Source organism: Ceratotherium simum, chromosome 29 (genome assembly GCF_057802395.1).
Source record: "Ceratotherium simum simum isolate JZ-2026a chromosome 29, ASM5780239v1, whole genome shotgun sequence".
Classification (NCBI taxonomy): Eukaryota; Metazoa; Chordata; class Mammalia; order Perissodactyla; family Rhinocerotidae; genus Ceratotherium; species Ceratotherium simum.
The window spans coordinates 23,416,926-23,433,876 of record NC_141928.1 but is presented as its reverse complement, the minus strand read 5'-3'; the positions used below and the strand labels follow the sequence as shown (position 1 = coordinate 23,433,876).

General features: G+C 39.7%; 1 protein-coding gene across 5 annotated transcripts in view; it reads left to right on the top strand.

The window, feature by feature from the left end:
* Nucleotides 1-266: 266 nt before the first annotated feature.
* The window catches only part of KIAA1958 (KIAA1958 ortholog), a 151,776-nt gene continuing 135,091 nt past the window's right edge, over nucleotides 267-16,951 (top strand). For 4 of the 5 annotated variants that reach the window (XM_087419288.1, XM_087419287.1, XM_087419286.1 and 1 more), the window contains exon 1: nucleotides 267-396. The gene's annotated coding sequence lies outside the window, so the exon portion shown is untranslated. Of the gene's footprint in view, nucleotides 397-930; nucleotides 950-16,951 lie in introns of those variants that run through there. The other variant, XM_087419285.1, reaches the window with a different exon arrangement.

Genomic DNA, 16,951 nt, shown 5'->3' with positions numbered 1-16,951 from the left:
GTTACACACTTCCTGTGGGTCTCGCGGACCGCGGCGCGTTTCCGGTGCCGGCTGGAGCCCGGGGTCCGAGCCCCCGCCCCGCTCGCCGGCCCCGCCCCGCCCGCGCCCCGCCCCCTGCCCGCCCGCCGCGCTGGGAGCCCGGCGCTCGGAGCCCGGGGCGCACGGAGCGGAGCGCGCCGGTCGGCCGAGCCAGGCTGGCGCCCCCGCCCCCGCCCCGCGCCCCTGTCCGCCGCCCGCCCGGCGCCTTCCCCGCGCCACTTGCCTTCCCTCCTCAGCCCTCCGGCCGTCCTCCCTCCCCCTTCCCCTCCGTCCCGCCCCGTCTAGCCCGGTCCGCCCGGCTCCCGCAGGCCCCCCCGCCGCCCGCGTTCCTATGGACAGACGCACAGACACCTGCAGGTGGGTGAGAGCCCGCGCGCGGGTGGGGACGAGCGCGCCGACGCCGCGACCCGGGCCGGGAGCCCCTTTGTGTGGGGGGCGGCCGCGCTGGGCTCCGCGCTGCCTCCCCCTCGGCGGCCAAGCAGTGACCCGGCTGAACCCTCCTTTTGTCTCCTCGGGGGGGGGGGGGGTCGGCGGTGGGAAGGCGGAGAGTCAGGGCAGAGCCAGCCGGCCGGACCTCACTGGCGACAGGCTTGGGGGCGTGGGAGGCGGAGACCCCCGGTGGCCGAGCGGGCTCCGGGGCCGAGCGCCGGCGGCCGAGCTCTGGTCCGCCTCCCCGGGGCCGGCCCGCCGCCCAGCATCTCCCGTCGCCGCGGCGGCCGCGGGCGCGCTGCGCGGGTCTGGCTCGCCTGCTCCTGCTCCGGGGTCTGTTGGAGGTGGGCAGGAGGGCGGGAAGGAGAAAGAAAAGATGTGTGCGCTTAGTTTCCAAGTCTTGAGATGGTTGTGGAGAGAGGGAGAGAGGGGCTTCGGGGCTTCGCCGGACTTGTTTCCCTCACGGGGAAGGCATGTTGAGGTGCGTTTGGGGCGTGTGTGAAGGAACTTGCATCGCTCCGGTCCCTTATTTATTGTTTCTAACGGAGGAGGGCTTTCTCCGAAAGGCTCTTCCGCCCCCCCCCCATCTGAGGCTGCGCACAGTGATGTGTGTTTGTTATCAAATACATCGAGAAATGTATTTCCCTGGGTAGGAGGAGGTTGGGCTGAGCAACATCAAATCAAAATTAAAGACTGTTTTTGGTTTTGGTGGCTTGCTTTTTAAAGGTTAGATAGAGACTTAAAGGCAAGAAATAAAAGATGTACATGGCTGTGAGTTTTTACAGTTTTATCTATATGTATATTTTAAAGTTTTGGAGTAAAGTTTTGTTATTTCCCAGCCTCCTTAGGATTGGCATGATGGAATCTACCTATTAAATAAACAGTTATGCGAGTCAGGTAGTGACAACTTCCATGGTGAATGTGAAATTGGAGTGCAGTAAGCAGTTGATGTAGCTTGCCGTTCACGCTAAAACCTTTATTTTTGCTGTTTTAAGATATGAGATCTTTCACACCATATGGGGAGAACATGAATGTTAGAACTGATTTTTTTTCCCCTTGATTGTGCTTTCCCTATTTCATTTTATGTGTTTGTGTATTCTCTGTATAGAACCCAAGGATTGGGTAGTATATGGTGGATATAGTGTTTTGAAAAGTACCGGAGGCGATATTTCTGATTTGTGTTATTTATCTGGCGAAGTTTCTTATGAACAGTTGCTATGTCTTTGTAGATATTCAAATAATAAATGAAATTGAATAAGCACCCAGAAAATTAATTTTATAGATTTAGATTTTAATCTGCTGTTCACTTCTGGAAACTTTATTTTTTTTTGCCTATTGTGTGAGGATCTATACTGACAAACTTAAATCTGACGGTTACCAAGGAGATTACCAAAAAAAAGCAATTTTGGAGGCACTCAGTTATGTGTATAAGCTATATGTAGAAAATGGAGGCTTTCATAAAAAATAAAGCCTTATTATCTAAACGAAGGAAAAACATAGAAAAATATTTATTTAAATTTTCATCAAGTAGGATGTAGAAATTCATCGGAAAACAATATACAGTTTAGTGCAGTTTTAATTGGGCAGACTGATTTTTGTCATTATAAGGAGAAGACAGTTTAGTATGCTTAAAATAGTGGACTTTTTCAAGGAGAAAAATTTATCCTAGATTCTTGCCCTAGTTACGTTAGCAGATTATTATTACTGCAGGCCTAATTTTGTAAATGCCTAGCGTGTACATTTTTGCACACTTTACTTAAAACCTAGATGAGGCTACATCTAACAGTGATCATGCCAGCCCCTTTGAGTTGATCACATTTTATTAGTTCCTGCTTTGATTTCCGGGCTAGATCAGATAAATGAATTTAAACTCTACAGAAAGGCACAGAGCTCAGTGCAAGGCGCTGGTAGCCCCTTGAGTAAGCTTTCTCTTCCTTTTCCAATAAAGAGGGCCCAAAGAGAATAGTTACTGAAATTTGTTCAGGCTTTATCATGAATGGTGAAATGGAGTTATAAAACACTCCCAGGGTTTTAGCTCTTAGATACACACTCTTCATCAGTTCTTAGAACTCTTTAAAAAGATAAGCTAACAAATTGAATTGCTATTTATGTATTTATATACAAGGTTGTCAGTCGTAGCGATAAGGTTTAACAAAGAGTCCCTGTGTAAACTGAACATTCAGAGAGTGTGGCCTGTGTTGAGAATGGCTTGGCAAAGTTGTAGTTGTGTCTAACAGTTTTCTGGAATTGGCAGTGTAGTGTCTTTATGTGGGCTGGCTAAAAGATAACACCTAGTTTTTTTGTTTTGTATTTGTTTTTTGACTGTGATATGTAGATATTAATTTTTTGCATTCTGTATAATTAACAATGATATTCTAGTGTAATGAGAAGCAGTCCAGAGAATCTTACATATTTATCAACTGATTTCGCTTCTGGTGTGTTGGTGTTTAGGAAGGCATGTAAATTATTTTTCACTTTTCATGGTTGAAATTTTTTTTCCCGCTGTTTTGATATTATGACAAATAAATGCTACTTCTAGAAATTTTGAATTTGTCAAGTTGGATTTTAAATATAGGTGAGCAGTATAAGCTGGCATTTATCAGTTTCTTTTTTTTAAACCGCACTAAGCTGTCCACAGTTAAATTTGATAGGCTTTAAAAATCATGGACCTTTCTAGCCTTTTCCTGTTTGTTAGTTATCAATATGGTACCATTCAAGGAAACTCAAAATGGCCACTCTATGTTACCTGGAACCCTGAAATGAGTAGTATTATCATTAGTAATAACCAAATAGAAAGCTGAAAAGTAACAATTTTATTCTTGATAACAGATCTATGACTTTTAAGTCTTTCTTTTTCACGCAGGTTTTTTGTAGCCTGGTGGGAAGCAGGTCTGGCTGTGAGAGGTGGGGACAGTGACCTCTCATTCCAGCCTTTATCGTCTTGCGTTGTTTAAGATCAGCACAAACCCATCCTACTTGCCGAAAATGCAGAATTCATTCTTGGATTAATAGTCTGCTACCAGATGTATGAGGCTGGCTCTAAAGAAGCTTTTTCTCTTAAACACTGTCAAAAATAGAGAAGCTGAAGATTGGAGAGAAGCCATTTATTTTGAACAGTTTATTTTCTGACAGTTTGTGTTTGTAAAGAAACCTGTTCATAATATTTACTTAAAAAGATCTACATAGTTGCCCGAAGAAGCACCACAGGTTTCTTCTTTTTCCTTTAGAAAAAGTTTCTGTAGAGCTTAACTCCTACATGGTGCTTCTTGACTTTGCTTCTGATTAGTTGATTTATGGACTTTATTTACCAGCATGATTGGAGAATTCTTTTGCTATACTGAAATTGCACTCTGCCTGTGCTCTGCTCTGTTTCCTAGGTAACAGATGCACTGCATAGATTCCATAATGAGGACTGTGGTTGGTTAGTTACAGTGTAAATTCTGTTGTTTGGTAAGGCTTAGACTCAAATTCAAATAAAGGTCAAGAAACCAAAAGTACTGAAAATGCAAATTTTTGAATTTTATTTTGTATCCAATGTCAACAAAGTTTAATATGCTTTTCTGGAGAAAGGCAAATTATACAGCACTATTCAAGTTTGTTTTGCAAAGTCTTACACTGAAACAGTTGGAGAGTTTTTTGACTATTTCATACTGATAATACCAACGGCTCTAGTGACAGAGATGTATTTCAGAAACACTTTATCACAGTTGATATAGAAAGCAAAGGGATGTGGTCTAGAACATCAGTAATTGGTCCTCTTGTATTGAAAGAAAAGTAACATCATATGTCTCCAAGGATAAATTGTGCAACTTCCTTTGAAATATAACTTTAAAAAACTTTAAGAAGACATTACAACGTTTAAGAAACTTTTAAAAACATTAAAAATATTACCATAAAATGATGCATTTTACTCTTGCTTTTTTCCCCTCTGATCTGCCTGAACTTTTTGGACCCAACATCAGGGAGCAGGTCTCTTTTAGGTAGCTGCAAGTTGAAGAATAGCTTTCCCGTCCATCTTACTCTCCTCTTGAAATCCATGGCCTCTCTAGCGCTCGAAGCAGGTCAAGAAGTAATATGTGTGCAGTTGATACCGGCTCAGTACAAGGTTGACATAAGGGAAGCCATGTGGTAGAAAAGAAACCCTATTGTGACTTTGAATGACCTCTGATTAACTAACCCAGACATGCTCTGTGGATTTTATGGCCCCTCCCAGCTGCTATAAGTCGATAACTTTGTTCTCTTGAGTTCCTTAGGAATGTGATGACCCCCGGGGCAGAAAGTCTATGCTGATAGCCATCATCAATGACAGTTGAAAGATCAGGGTATAGGGCGTTGCTCTGGTTTCAGATGCGTGTCCAGTAAAACAAAAGACTATCAGGAACTAAGAACAGATGGATGCCCCCACCCTGAGACTAGATATCTGCCTCCACCCTGAGATCAGATGGATGCCTTCACCCTGAGACTAGATATCTGCCTCCACCTGGAGATCAGAGGGATGCCCCCACCCTGAGACTAGATATCCGCCTCCACCTGGAGATCAGATGGACGCCTCCACCCTGAGACTAGATATCTGCCTCCACCTGGAGATCAGATGGATGCCTCCACCCTGAGACTAGATATGTGCCTCCACACTGAGACCAGATGCCTCCCCGATCCGGATACCAGCCGCCTATATAACTGGCCTGTAGTCTTTGTTCTGTAAGATGGTTCTTTGAGACATTAGTTGGCCATCTTCCCTCTTGCTAGCAAGCTGTAATAAAAAGTCCTTTCTCTCCTGCCTCCTTGCATCTTGACTATTGGCATGTTTTGCGGTGGGCAGACCAACCCCCCTTTTGGGCGGTAACACAATTGCTAGTAATTACTACCTGTTTGTTTAAAAAAATTTAAAGACTTGCAAAGAACCAGAATTCCCTTAATACCCATTGCAAATATCTTTTCATGCCTGAAAATGTTTTTTTGTTTGTTAATCATCAAGCAATCTGTTAGCTAAAGTACTGGGGAAAAAAATCTTTTGAATTCTAGAGAATTATCCCAAGTTGCCATCATTACTTTCCCTTGCTTGGCTGAATTGTTTTTGGATTATTTATTTACTTTTCAGTTAATTTCAGGAACAGGACATATCTTGGTTGGATTCTCTCTTTCTTCTTGGTTTTCCTTGAAACAGACACTGCTTTAACCTTCTCTGTCCTTTTCTAATTGCATATTCTGTGTCCCTTAAATTTTTTGTGAATATTTTCCCTTGTAAATATTTACTGATTAAAAAATTTTATCATTACATTGTTTAAGGCATAATCACCACATATCTCAAGCTCTGCTTTTCTGTTATGAGACTTCATACTTCTGGGACAGTTAACAATTGTAGGGGGTCAGAATTTGCCACCCCAAAATGTGTCTCTTTGGCTTGATTATTTTTAAGGAAAAAGACTCTTTGATTCTTTGAAAGAAACTTTCACCTTCCCCCTAACTGCCTAAAAGAATTTAAAATAGAAGGGCCTGTCCCAGGAAGGAGACATCACCATAGATAATTCTAGGTGTGGTAGACAAAAAGACTTCCAGCAAGGGCCATCTTATCAAAAGATCTCTTTCTGGTCCCATTGTCTGCAGATGGCCCAGCAAACATTTGTTTATCAAACCGTTTGTTTTTTCTATCTCTATGTGAATTGCTTTCCTCCCCTTTGAAGTTCCAGGCCACTGCCCCAACATCCTCCTTTGTCTTTAGCTGAAGATGGTATTTAAGGCAGTGGCTTCAGCCATTTTGGCGAGTTACTCCGTTTTCCTGGGTTTCTCTCATGTATACGTGTTATTAAACTTTGTTTTATTTTCTCCTGTTATTCTGTCTCATGTCAATTTAATTGTTAGCCAGAAGGATCTAGAGAGTAGAGGAATTGTCTTCCTCCCCTACACAATGTTTGTGAACTCTGTTACTCAGCTAGGACTCCTTCCTCTCCCCAGCCTGTATTAGTTTGCAAGGGCTGCCATAACCAGGTACAACAGACTTTGTGGCTTAAACAACAGAAATTTATTTTCTCCTAGTCCTAGAGGCTAGAAGTCCCAGATCAAGGTGTTGGCAGGGATGGGTTGTTCTGAGGCCTCTCTCCTTGGCTTGCAGATGGCTGTCTTCCTCTCTTCCTTGACATGGTATTTCCTCTGTGCTGTGTCCTGATCTCTTGTTATAGACATCAGTCCATATCCTTAGGATCCACCCAAATGACCTCATTTTACTAATTACCTCTTTAAAGGCGCTGTCTCCAAATACAGTCACATTCTGAAGCACTGGGTCTTGGGACTTCAGTGTATGAATTTGGGGGGAACACAGTTTAGCCCATGATAGCCTATTCTTCCACCTTTTGTCTTTCATACATGCGTAGATACTTCACTCTATATGTGTAATTTTATAGGCGTTTCATCTTTTATGTCTTTTTTACTCACTTGGCAGTTTGTCACTTGAGTGCAAGGCCCAGTACACAGCAGTATGATCAACTCTATATGCCATTAAAAATAACTAAAGTGGTTAGTTAAAGGCCTTATTTTGTTTTTATTTACTCTTCATATTTATTATTTTAAAATGCTTTATTTTGAATAGTTTAAAGTATAAAATTCTTAATAATTGGTTTGGAATACAGGAGAATATCAGTGTGGCCAAATTCAGTGGAAGTACTGATGCTGTTATTTTCTTGTGATTTCTGAGGACATGTTTCTTTTGGTGCTCTTTTTTCAGTTATTGGTCTTGCTGCTTGCATGGTAAGTTATTCACCATCTTGGTCATAGCACATGTTCCTTGGCTGATGACCCCTGAATCTAATATCCAGGTTTCTTGTCTGAAATCCAGGTGTATGCAACTTCCAACTGGACATAGTCACTTGATATTCCACAAGCGTTTCACATTCAACATGCCCAAAACTTGACTTATCTTTCTCTGCAAATCTTTGTCTTTTCTGGTATTCCCTAGCTTAGTGAATGGTACCACCTTCCATCAGTCCAGAAATTTGGGAGTTATCCGTGACTCCTCCCTTATTCTCAGTCCCATCTTCCGTATATAATCTAGCCCCTAGACCAGTCAGTTCCTGCCCCCAAGATTTCTCAGTTCTGTCTGTTCACCCTATACAAATCACATAGTACTCTGTCACCTTTGCCCATCATTGGTCTTGGTTCTACAATTAAGTATATTCAGCGCACAACACAAGTCCTTAAGCTCAGGGTTCTGTAATCATCATTTGATAGTCTGAAGCTCATTGAATCCTCATAAATCGCTCATGTGAATAAATTCCTGTCTTTCATATTTAAAACTGTTTAACTTCGGCTTTTATACTTGAAGGTGTTGATGCAAAATAACCAATAACCATTCTATAGGTAAGAGAAATAAGGTGAGTTTACTCGAGCCAGGGTGAAGATTATAACTCGGGAAGGCCCTAGAAAGCGTTCCAGAGAAACATGGTTTTCAGTATAGTCTTACATCTTTTTAGAAGAAAGAACATGCATTAAACACACCCAGGATACATTTTCCTCAAAATTTCAAAAGGTATGCAGTTGCAAATTAGCAGGACGTGACCATGATGTCAGCAAAGGGACTAATCCGGGCGTTACCAATCGGGTGTTACCAATAGAGTGTTACTGATAGGGTGTAGGAGGGGAAGTATGCATTCTTATCTTAAAAGAGTGCGTTCTTTGCTTTAATGGTTAAGCAGATGCACAATGTGTGTTGGATAGGCCATAATTCAGGCTTTTTAGTTCAAGCCGAATCAGTTTTGAACCAGAATAGTTACCCTGTATAGTTCAATATGTGAGAATCTTTTGTCAAAGGTCAGTTTGTCTGAATATAAGTACTTGATTCATATGTTCTTTCCTCAGGTATCTTAAATATGTTACTCTGTTGTAGGATTTGAAAAATCTTTTCTGTAAAAGGCCAAATAGTAGTTATTTTAGGCTTTGTGGGCCATAGGTCATTGTCACAATTCTTTAACTGTGCCATTGAAGTGTGAAAGCAGCCATAGAAAATATGTAAATGAACAAGCATGACTGTGTTCTAATAAAAATTTATTTACAGAACCAGACAGTGGGCTGGATTTGGTCCACAAGCCATAGTTTGATAAGTCCTACTCTGTTGTATTCTGGTAAAAGGTGGTGTTGTCAGAGTCTAATACCAATATGATTTTTTCTTTTTTAAGTGATTTTTTTTGCCTAGATGCCCAAAGGACTTTTTTCTTCATCTTTAAAGGCCAATAATTTTACTAGACTATGTCTTAAATGTTGGCCGTTCTCTGTTAATTTTTCCAGATACACATGTGTTTTATTATGTTCAAATATTTTTTCATAAGTATTTTTATCAATTATAGATTTTAGTATTTATTTGGTCTCATTGTTTTCCTTTTCTTCTTTGGGGTCTGCTGCTACATGTATGTTGGATCTTTGATTGTCTTTTATGTCTATACCTTTCTTCAAATTCTTTTTATCTTATTTTCTATATTTGCTTTATTTATGAATTTTTTCCTTTTTTCCTTTAGTCTCTTTAATGCACTTTCCATGGAATCTCTCTATTAAGTCTAGTGTTCCTTTTAGTTTTGTCTTCCTTTCTGAATTTTTTTTCTTTCCTATGCTGTTCTGAACTCTATCATTTCTCTTTGTAAATGTTCTTGTTATTTGGCAATTCTCCTTTTTTTGGCTTTTTTATTTTTGATGTATATTTTCTTTCATAGCTTCTATCATTTTCTTTAATCATATTAAAATACTATGTTACAGTTCTCATCTGCTTTATGACTATATTTTTGTGATGTGTCTTTGTTGGTTACTGGTATATTATTTGGTTCTTTTTTTGTTTTTTTTCTCACAGTACCTTTCATAGGATTTGATTACATTATTTTGGCTTGTTCATGTTTAAATTAGGTGGATTTACCTGTACTTTAGAAGGTTTCTGTGATGGGGGTGGGAGGGGGCCAAGATAGTTTTCTTAGTTTCATGGTTTGAAATTTTCTCCTTTGTTACTTATGCGAAGTATTTAAAAATATGGCCACTCAAAATCAAAGTGAGATACCATTGCACACCCACTAGAATGGCTAAATGAAAAAGATGAAAAATATCAAGTGTTGGTGAGAACATAGAATAACTGGAATTCTCAAGCACTGCTATTGGAAGTGTAAATTGGTACAGAAATGTAAATAGATGCAAGCAATTTGGAAAGCTGTTTGGCAATATTTACTAAAGCTGGACATATGCATATCCTGTGACTCAGTACTTCCACTCGAAGGTATATGCTTACCAAAATAAATGTAGTAGAATGTTCATAGTACTACTTATAATAACCCCAAACTGAAGTCTGCCCAAATGACCATCAGTACATTATGTGGTAGAGTGTTACATTGATGGCCCCAAATAAATGACGTCTTCTGGTATCTATGCCCTTGTGTTGTCCCTTTCCACAGTGAGTCTGATTTTGGCCATGTAACTTACTTTGGCCGAAGGGACATTAGCAAGTGTAATTCAACAGAGGCTTGATAAATGCTTACTCATTGGGGGGAATACTGCCCTGAGACCATAATATAAGGAAGTATTTGAGTAAGAGAGATCAGCTGGAGGAAAATTGAGGCGCCCCAGTTGATTACCAGCAGTTACTGCCAGGCACGTGAGTGAGGCCATCTTGGACCTTCCAGCTCACCTGACCCTCCAGCTAAAAGTAGCCACATGAACAAGTCCAGGTAAAGCCAGGAGAGAAACTGTCCAGATAACCCATAGAATTGTGAGAAATAAGGAATTGTTGTTTTAAGCCACTAAGTTTTTAGGTGGTTTGTTACACAACAATAGTAAACTGACTCAGAATGGATAAATAATTGTATAGTCACACAGTGGAATACTGTAGAGCAACGAGAAGGAACAGTCTGCAGTTACATGCGTGCGTGCAGTGGTATGTATGAATCTCACAGACAAATGTGGAGCTAAGGAAGCCAGACACAAAAGAGTTCATACTGTGCCTCCATATATAAAGTCTCCAAGCAGGCAAAAACAATAAATTCTGTTAGAAGCCTGAGTAGTGGCTACCCTTGAGGGAGTAGTGACTAGAAAGGAGAAAGTGGAGGCTTCTGGGGTGCTGGTCATGTTCTGTTTCTTGATCTGGTTGCTGCTTACATAAGTGTGTTCTGTTTGTGAAATTGTGAAATATCAGCAAGTTGTTTACTCATTTCTGTTCTTTTCTGATCACATATTATATTTCAACATAAAGGAAAAAATATGTTCTCTTTATTGAGCCTCCTCTGTGATACTCTCTGAGATTGGGGTCCTTTGGGTATCTCTCCTTTATCCCTAGTGATGCCTCTTTGATTTGGATTTTAATCCCAACGGTTTTCTTCCCGAGGCCTGTTAATAGGTCTACATGGTCTTGTAGTCTCCACTTAGAAGCCTGAGAAACTTTACTTTTCTCAGATCCAATTTCACTAAAATGGGGTCTCTTTTTGAGGATGATTCTTGGTAATTTCTTATTCACCAGTTTTTATGATCATTAGAATTCTCCTTTTTCTCCCCTTACCTGCCCAGTTGCTGATCCTGTGTGAGTCCTATTTTTATGGGTGTTTCAGTTCTGCCGACTCATCTTGGGTTCATGGGGCTGCTTCATCACCTAATTCTGTTGAACATCTTGTCTTTTGTTATCCTAGTTGTTCCATCTGTGCTTTGGTTTTTTTTTCCCTGAGAAAATAATTGTAGATTCCCTTGCAGTTGTAAGAAATGATAGAGAGATTCTTTGCATACTTTGCCCAGTTTCCCCTAATGGTAATATTTTGCAAAACTATACTTATAATATCACAACCAGGATATTCTCTGAATGGGCTGAATTCTATTCCCCCGCAGATTCATATGTTGAAGTCCTAACCCCCAGTACTTCAGAATGTGACTGTACTTGGAGCTAGGGCCTTTAAAGAGGTGATTAAGTTAAAATGAGGCTGTTAGGATGGCCCTAATCCAATCTGACTGGTGTCCTTATAAGAAGAGGAAATTTAGATACTAAAAGAGACACCAGAGATGTGTGTACAGAGGGAAGACCATGTGAAGACACAGCGAGAACGTGGCTATATGGAAGCCAAGGAGAGAGGCTTCAGAAGAAACCAAACCTGCCAACACCTAGATCTTGGATTTCTAGCCTCCAGGACTGTGAGAAAATGAATTTTTGTTATTTAAGTGGCCCAGTCTATGATATTTTGTTATGGTAGCTCTAGCAAACGAATACATTGGCATCAATACAATCTACCACTCTTATTCAGATTTCCAGTTTTACTGGTACTCATTTGTCTGTGTGTATAGGGTTCAATACAGTTTTATCACGTGTGTATGTTCCTTTTTCTACCAGCCCTTCCCTTCTCCTTCCACTCTGCCACCCCATCTCTAACCTTTAACAACCATTAATAGATCTTCTACTTCTGAAATTTTGTCATTAAAAAAGAATACTATAGGGCCGGCCCCGTGGCTTGGTGGTTGAGTGAGCGCGCTCCACTGCTGGCGACCCGGGTTCGGATCCCGGGCGCGCACCGACGCGCTGCTTCTCCGGCCATGCTGAGGCCACGTCCCACATGCAGCAACTAGAAGGATGTGCAGCTATGACACACAGCTATCTACTGGGGCTTTGGGGGGAAAAAATAAATAAATAAAATCTTTAAAAAAAAAAAAAAGAATACTATATAAATGGAGTCATATAGTATGTAACCTTTGGGACTGACTTTCTCTTTTTCTTTTTTTACTAAGCATAATTTCCTTGAGATTCATCTAGGTTGTTGCATGTATCAATAGTTTGTTCCTATTTATTCCCAAGTAGTAGTCCATGGGTGTACCATAGTTTATTTAACCATTTATCTGTTGAAGGACATCTGGGCTGATTCCATTTGTTGGCTTTTACAAATAAAGCTGTTATGCACATAACTTTTAATTTCTCTGGGATACATATCCAGGAGTGTAATTGCTATATCATATGGTCATTACATGTTTCGTTTTTAAGTAACTGCCACACTTTTCCAGAGTGACTGTAATATTTCATTTTTCCACCAGTAGTATATAAGTGATCCAGTTTCTCCACATCCTTGCTAGCATTTGTTATTGTCACTATTTTTTATTTTAGCCGTTTTGATGTGTGTGTAGTGATACTGGTTTTAATTTGCATTTCCCTAATGGCTAATGTTGCACATCTTTCCCTGTGCTTATTTTCTATCTGTATATACTCTTCTGTGGAATGTCTTTTGCACGTTTTCTTTTTTTTCTTTTTGTGAGGAAGGTCAGCCCTGAGCTAACATCCGATGCCAAGCCTCCTCTTTTTTTTTTTTTTTGCTGAGAAAAATTGGCCCAGAGCTAACATCCCTGCCCATCTTCCTCTACTTTATATGGGACGCCGCCACAGCATGGCTTGACAAGCAGTGTGTCGGTGCGTGCCCGGGATCCGAACCTGCGAACACGGGGCTGCTAAAGTGGAGCACCCGTACTTAACTGTTTGTGCCACCGGGCTGGCCCCTGCACATTTTCTAATTGGAGATATATATATATACAGTATATATATATATATATATATTTTTTTTTTCTTTTTACTGTTTTGAGAGTTCCTTATATATTCTAGATACTAGTCCTGTCCTTTGTCAGATATGTGGTTTGCAAATGTTTTCTTCTAGTCTGTATCTTGTCTTTTAATCCTCTTCATATGGGCTTTCACAGAGCAAAAGATATTAATTTTAATTTTACCAATTTTTCCTTCCATGGATCATGCTTTTGGTATGAAGTCTAAAACCTCTTTGCCTAGCTTTATTTCCCAGAGATTTTCTCCTGTGTTATTTACTACAAGATCATAGTTAAATCTATGATCCATTTTGTGTTAATTTTTATTGAAGGTGTGAAGTTTAGGTTGAGGTTAATTTTTTGCCTATGAATGTCCAGTTACTTCACCATTTGTTGAAAAAGCTATCCTTCCTCCATTGAATTACTTTTGCACTTTCTTAAAAAAAATCAGTTGAGCATATGTATGGGTCTGTTTCTTGGTCTGCTCCTTCTGTTTTTCTTTTTTTATTGAGGTATCATTGGTTTATAACATATAAATTTCAGGTGTACGTCATTATATTTCGATTTCTGTATAGATTACATCATGTTCACCACTCAAAGACTAATTACAATCCATCACCACACACATGTGCCTAATCATCCTTTTTGCCCTCTTCCCTCCCCCCTTCCCCTCTGGTAACCACCAATCCAATCTCTGTCTCTGTGTGTGTGTTTGTTGTTTTTATCTTCTATTTATGAGTGAGATCATACAGTATTTGACTTTGAGAAGCCTTTGCTACTGTCCTGCTTGCTTTTTTACTCTTAGTATGATTTTTTTGTTATTATCTTGGAAAACTTTTTTTCCTGTTGATGAAAGGGAACAAATATCTGTGTGTAAGAAAGGGTAAGATATGCAGTAATTGATTAACAGCTTTTCAAGTTTATCTGCTTTATAATATAATGATAAGCCAATATATATTTGTTGCAGAGTTTGATTCTTTTCTTTTTTTTTTTTAAAGATTTTTTATTTATTTATTTTTCCCCCAAAGCCCCAGTACATAGTTGTCTGTCATAGCTGCACATCCTTCTAGTTGCTGTATGTGGGATGCGGCCTCAGCATGGCTGGAGGAGTGGTGCCTCGGTGTGCACCCGGGATCCGAACCCGGGCCGCCGGCAGCGGAGAGCACGCACTTAACCGCTAAGCCACGGGGCCGGCCCCTGATTCTTTTCTAAATTACTTGAGTTGTTAATATTTTCATGCCAATTCTGGTTCAATAATATACTTCATTTACCTGGCGTCTGGAGATAACAAAGAACACTACATTAATGAATTTCTGTATAACTAAAGTTTATCCACTGGGCAAAACTTAAGATTTTAATCATTTTTAGGGAAAATGTTCCCCATATGTAGTTTAGTTTAAGGTAGCAGTTCAGTTACTTTTGGAAATCTGCCAAAGGAATCCTTTTCTGGCATCTGGATGAACTCAAGTAGATGTAGGAATTTTCAAGATTTTTTTCCCTCAGCAAATTAAGTTTTCTGGCTCTGAAGTGTGGCAACTTTAGACCAGTTTCCCACAACCAATGCAAGGAAAGATCAATCCACCCAACTGACAAATCCATCAGATTCACTGATTTCCCAAAACCTTGTTAAACAAGCTTTGAAGATTTCTGTGAAATTTTAGCTGAAGGTGTTCCCGTTCTACCTTCAGAGCAGCATTTTAAAGAATATTCTGTTTTTCAAAGTGAAGGGTCATATGATGGTCTGATCTTCTTATAAATATTTTCCTTTTTAATATATTCAATGAAAAATATGTATTCTTATAAATAATATTCTGCCTATGAATGTATTTTGTTGTGAATATACTTGGTATTCTTGATATGTAATGTAGTCTTAATTGTTGTTTGGCTAACTGGCTGGCTTCTCTCTGACAGACAAAAAAATCTTACCACAAGTATATTTCTTGTATACTTAGTGTTTCTCTAATGACATGTGTATACAATGATAAGTTATAAAATCAGCACTTTCTATTAATAAAGTAATTGCCTCAAAAGATTAGAGTTTTTCTTATTAAAAATTATTTTTGGAGTCAAAATTCATCCTATAGATTTGCCTTAATACCTTTTTAGTTGATGCCTCCTGTTAATCTTCCAAATAGATATTTAATTGTCTTTCTAAGAACATACTATTGGCCTGAGAAATAAGGATATCCTTTTTTTTTTTTTTTTGTGAGGAAGATCAGCCCTGAGCTAACATCCGTGCTAATCCTCCTCTTTTTGCTAAGGAAGACTGGCTGTGAGCTAACATCTATTGCCAATCCTCCTCCTTTTTTTTTTTTCCACCAAAGCCCGAGTAGATAGTTGTGTGTCATAGCTGCACAGCCTTCTAGTTGCTGTATGTGGGACGTGGCCTCAGCATGGCCGGAGAAGCAGTGCATCGGTGCACGCCCGGGATCCGAACCAGGGCCACCGGTAGCAGAGCGTGCGCACTTAACTGCTAAGCCATGGGGCCGGCCCAAAATAAGGATATCCTTACACATTATGTAATAAGAAACAATATTTTGTTAAAAATGAGAGAATGTAGTTCTATATAATGTTTTCTGAGAAAGAGGTGCATAGATGAAAATGTCAGTCTATTTGGCTATGTGAAAACTTAAACTTTGTTTTTAAAAAACAAAATAATAAAATGAAAAAGGGAAGCAACAGTCTGGAATAATATGTGCAGCAATATGATAGACCAAGAGTTGAGGTCTTCATGGCCTTGTATTGTTATTTTCTTGATTTACAAAAAAATAATAAAACTCCAGTGAATAATAGATAAAATGAAAAGCAAGAGAAATGTTCAGCCTCACTGATAATTAAACATAAAATAATATAGCAATCCAGATACTTTAAAAAAATGTCAACTTAGCAAAAATATTAAATGAGATAATGTGCATTGCTGGTGAGGGGAGACGAGGGGGGGAAGTTACTCCCATGTGTATTGCTGATGGGTATATAGGATTATTCTTTTTTTTTCTTTTAAAACTTTGAAGTTGTAGGGGAGGAAAAACTTCCTTCTACCCTCCTAGGTTCTGTGGCTGGGCCTAAGAATTAAACTGACATAAGACAGATTAACAGAAAAAAGGATACGGATTTTACTTAACGTTTTTATATCACACAGGAGTTTTCATAAGGAAAGTGAAGACCCAAAGAAGCAGTTAGGACCAAGAGCTTATATATATTTTAAACAAAAGAAGTGTGTAGAGAAGTAGCAAGACAAAGGAGTTTTAGCTAGGGGCCATAAATTGTGAGACAGTGACTAGGAAATATATGGGCAAAACCAGTGGAAGATAAAGGTTATTTTTGTAGGTTGGTTTGTACAGATCTGTTTTGGCTTTGATTCCCAGTCTCCAGTGACCTCCTCCTTCTCCTTCTCTTCCTGGTATAAGGAGGGTACCTTTCTCGTGGGAAATTTTATGACTTGCTTTTAGGTAAAAAGAGGGAGGACAGAGAGCCATTCCTGCATTTGCTGGTATATAAATATATTGCTGGTATATGAATATGCCAAAGAGGCATATTTTGGGGTGATGTGTTCTGAACCCCTTTAGAGTATAATATACGTACAAAAAATGAACGTATCGTGTACAGTTGGTGAATTTTTACAAATTGAGTACATGCTGCCAGCACTCAGATCAATAAGCAGGACATTATTAGCACCCTAGATGAACCTGTTGTGCTCCTTCTGGTGTCTAACACAACCTTTCTGAAGGAGAAGTATCCGGACTAATTGCTCGGTCATAGGGTATATATGTTCAGCTTTAGTAGATACTGCCAGTTTTCCAAAGTAGTTGTATCGATTTATACTCCCACCAGCAGTGTGTCAGTGTTCGGTTGCTCCTCTTCCTCGTGATGATCACTTTGAAAAGCAATTTGACAGAATGTATCAAGAGCCACAAATATATTCATACCCATTTATCTAGTAATTCTACTAATTGAAAAGATAAGAAAA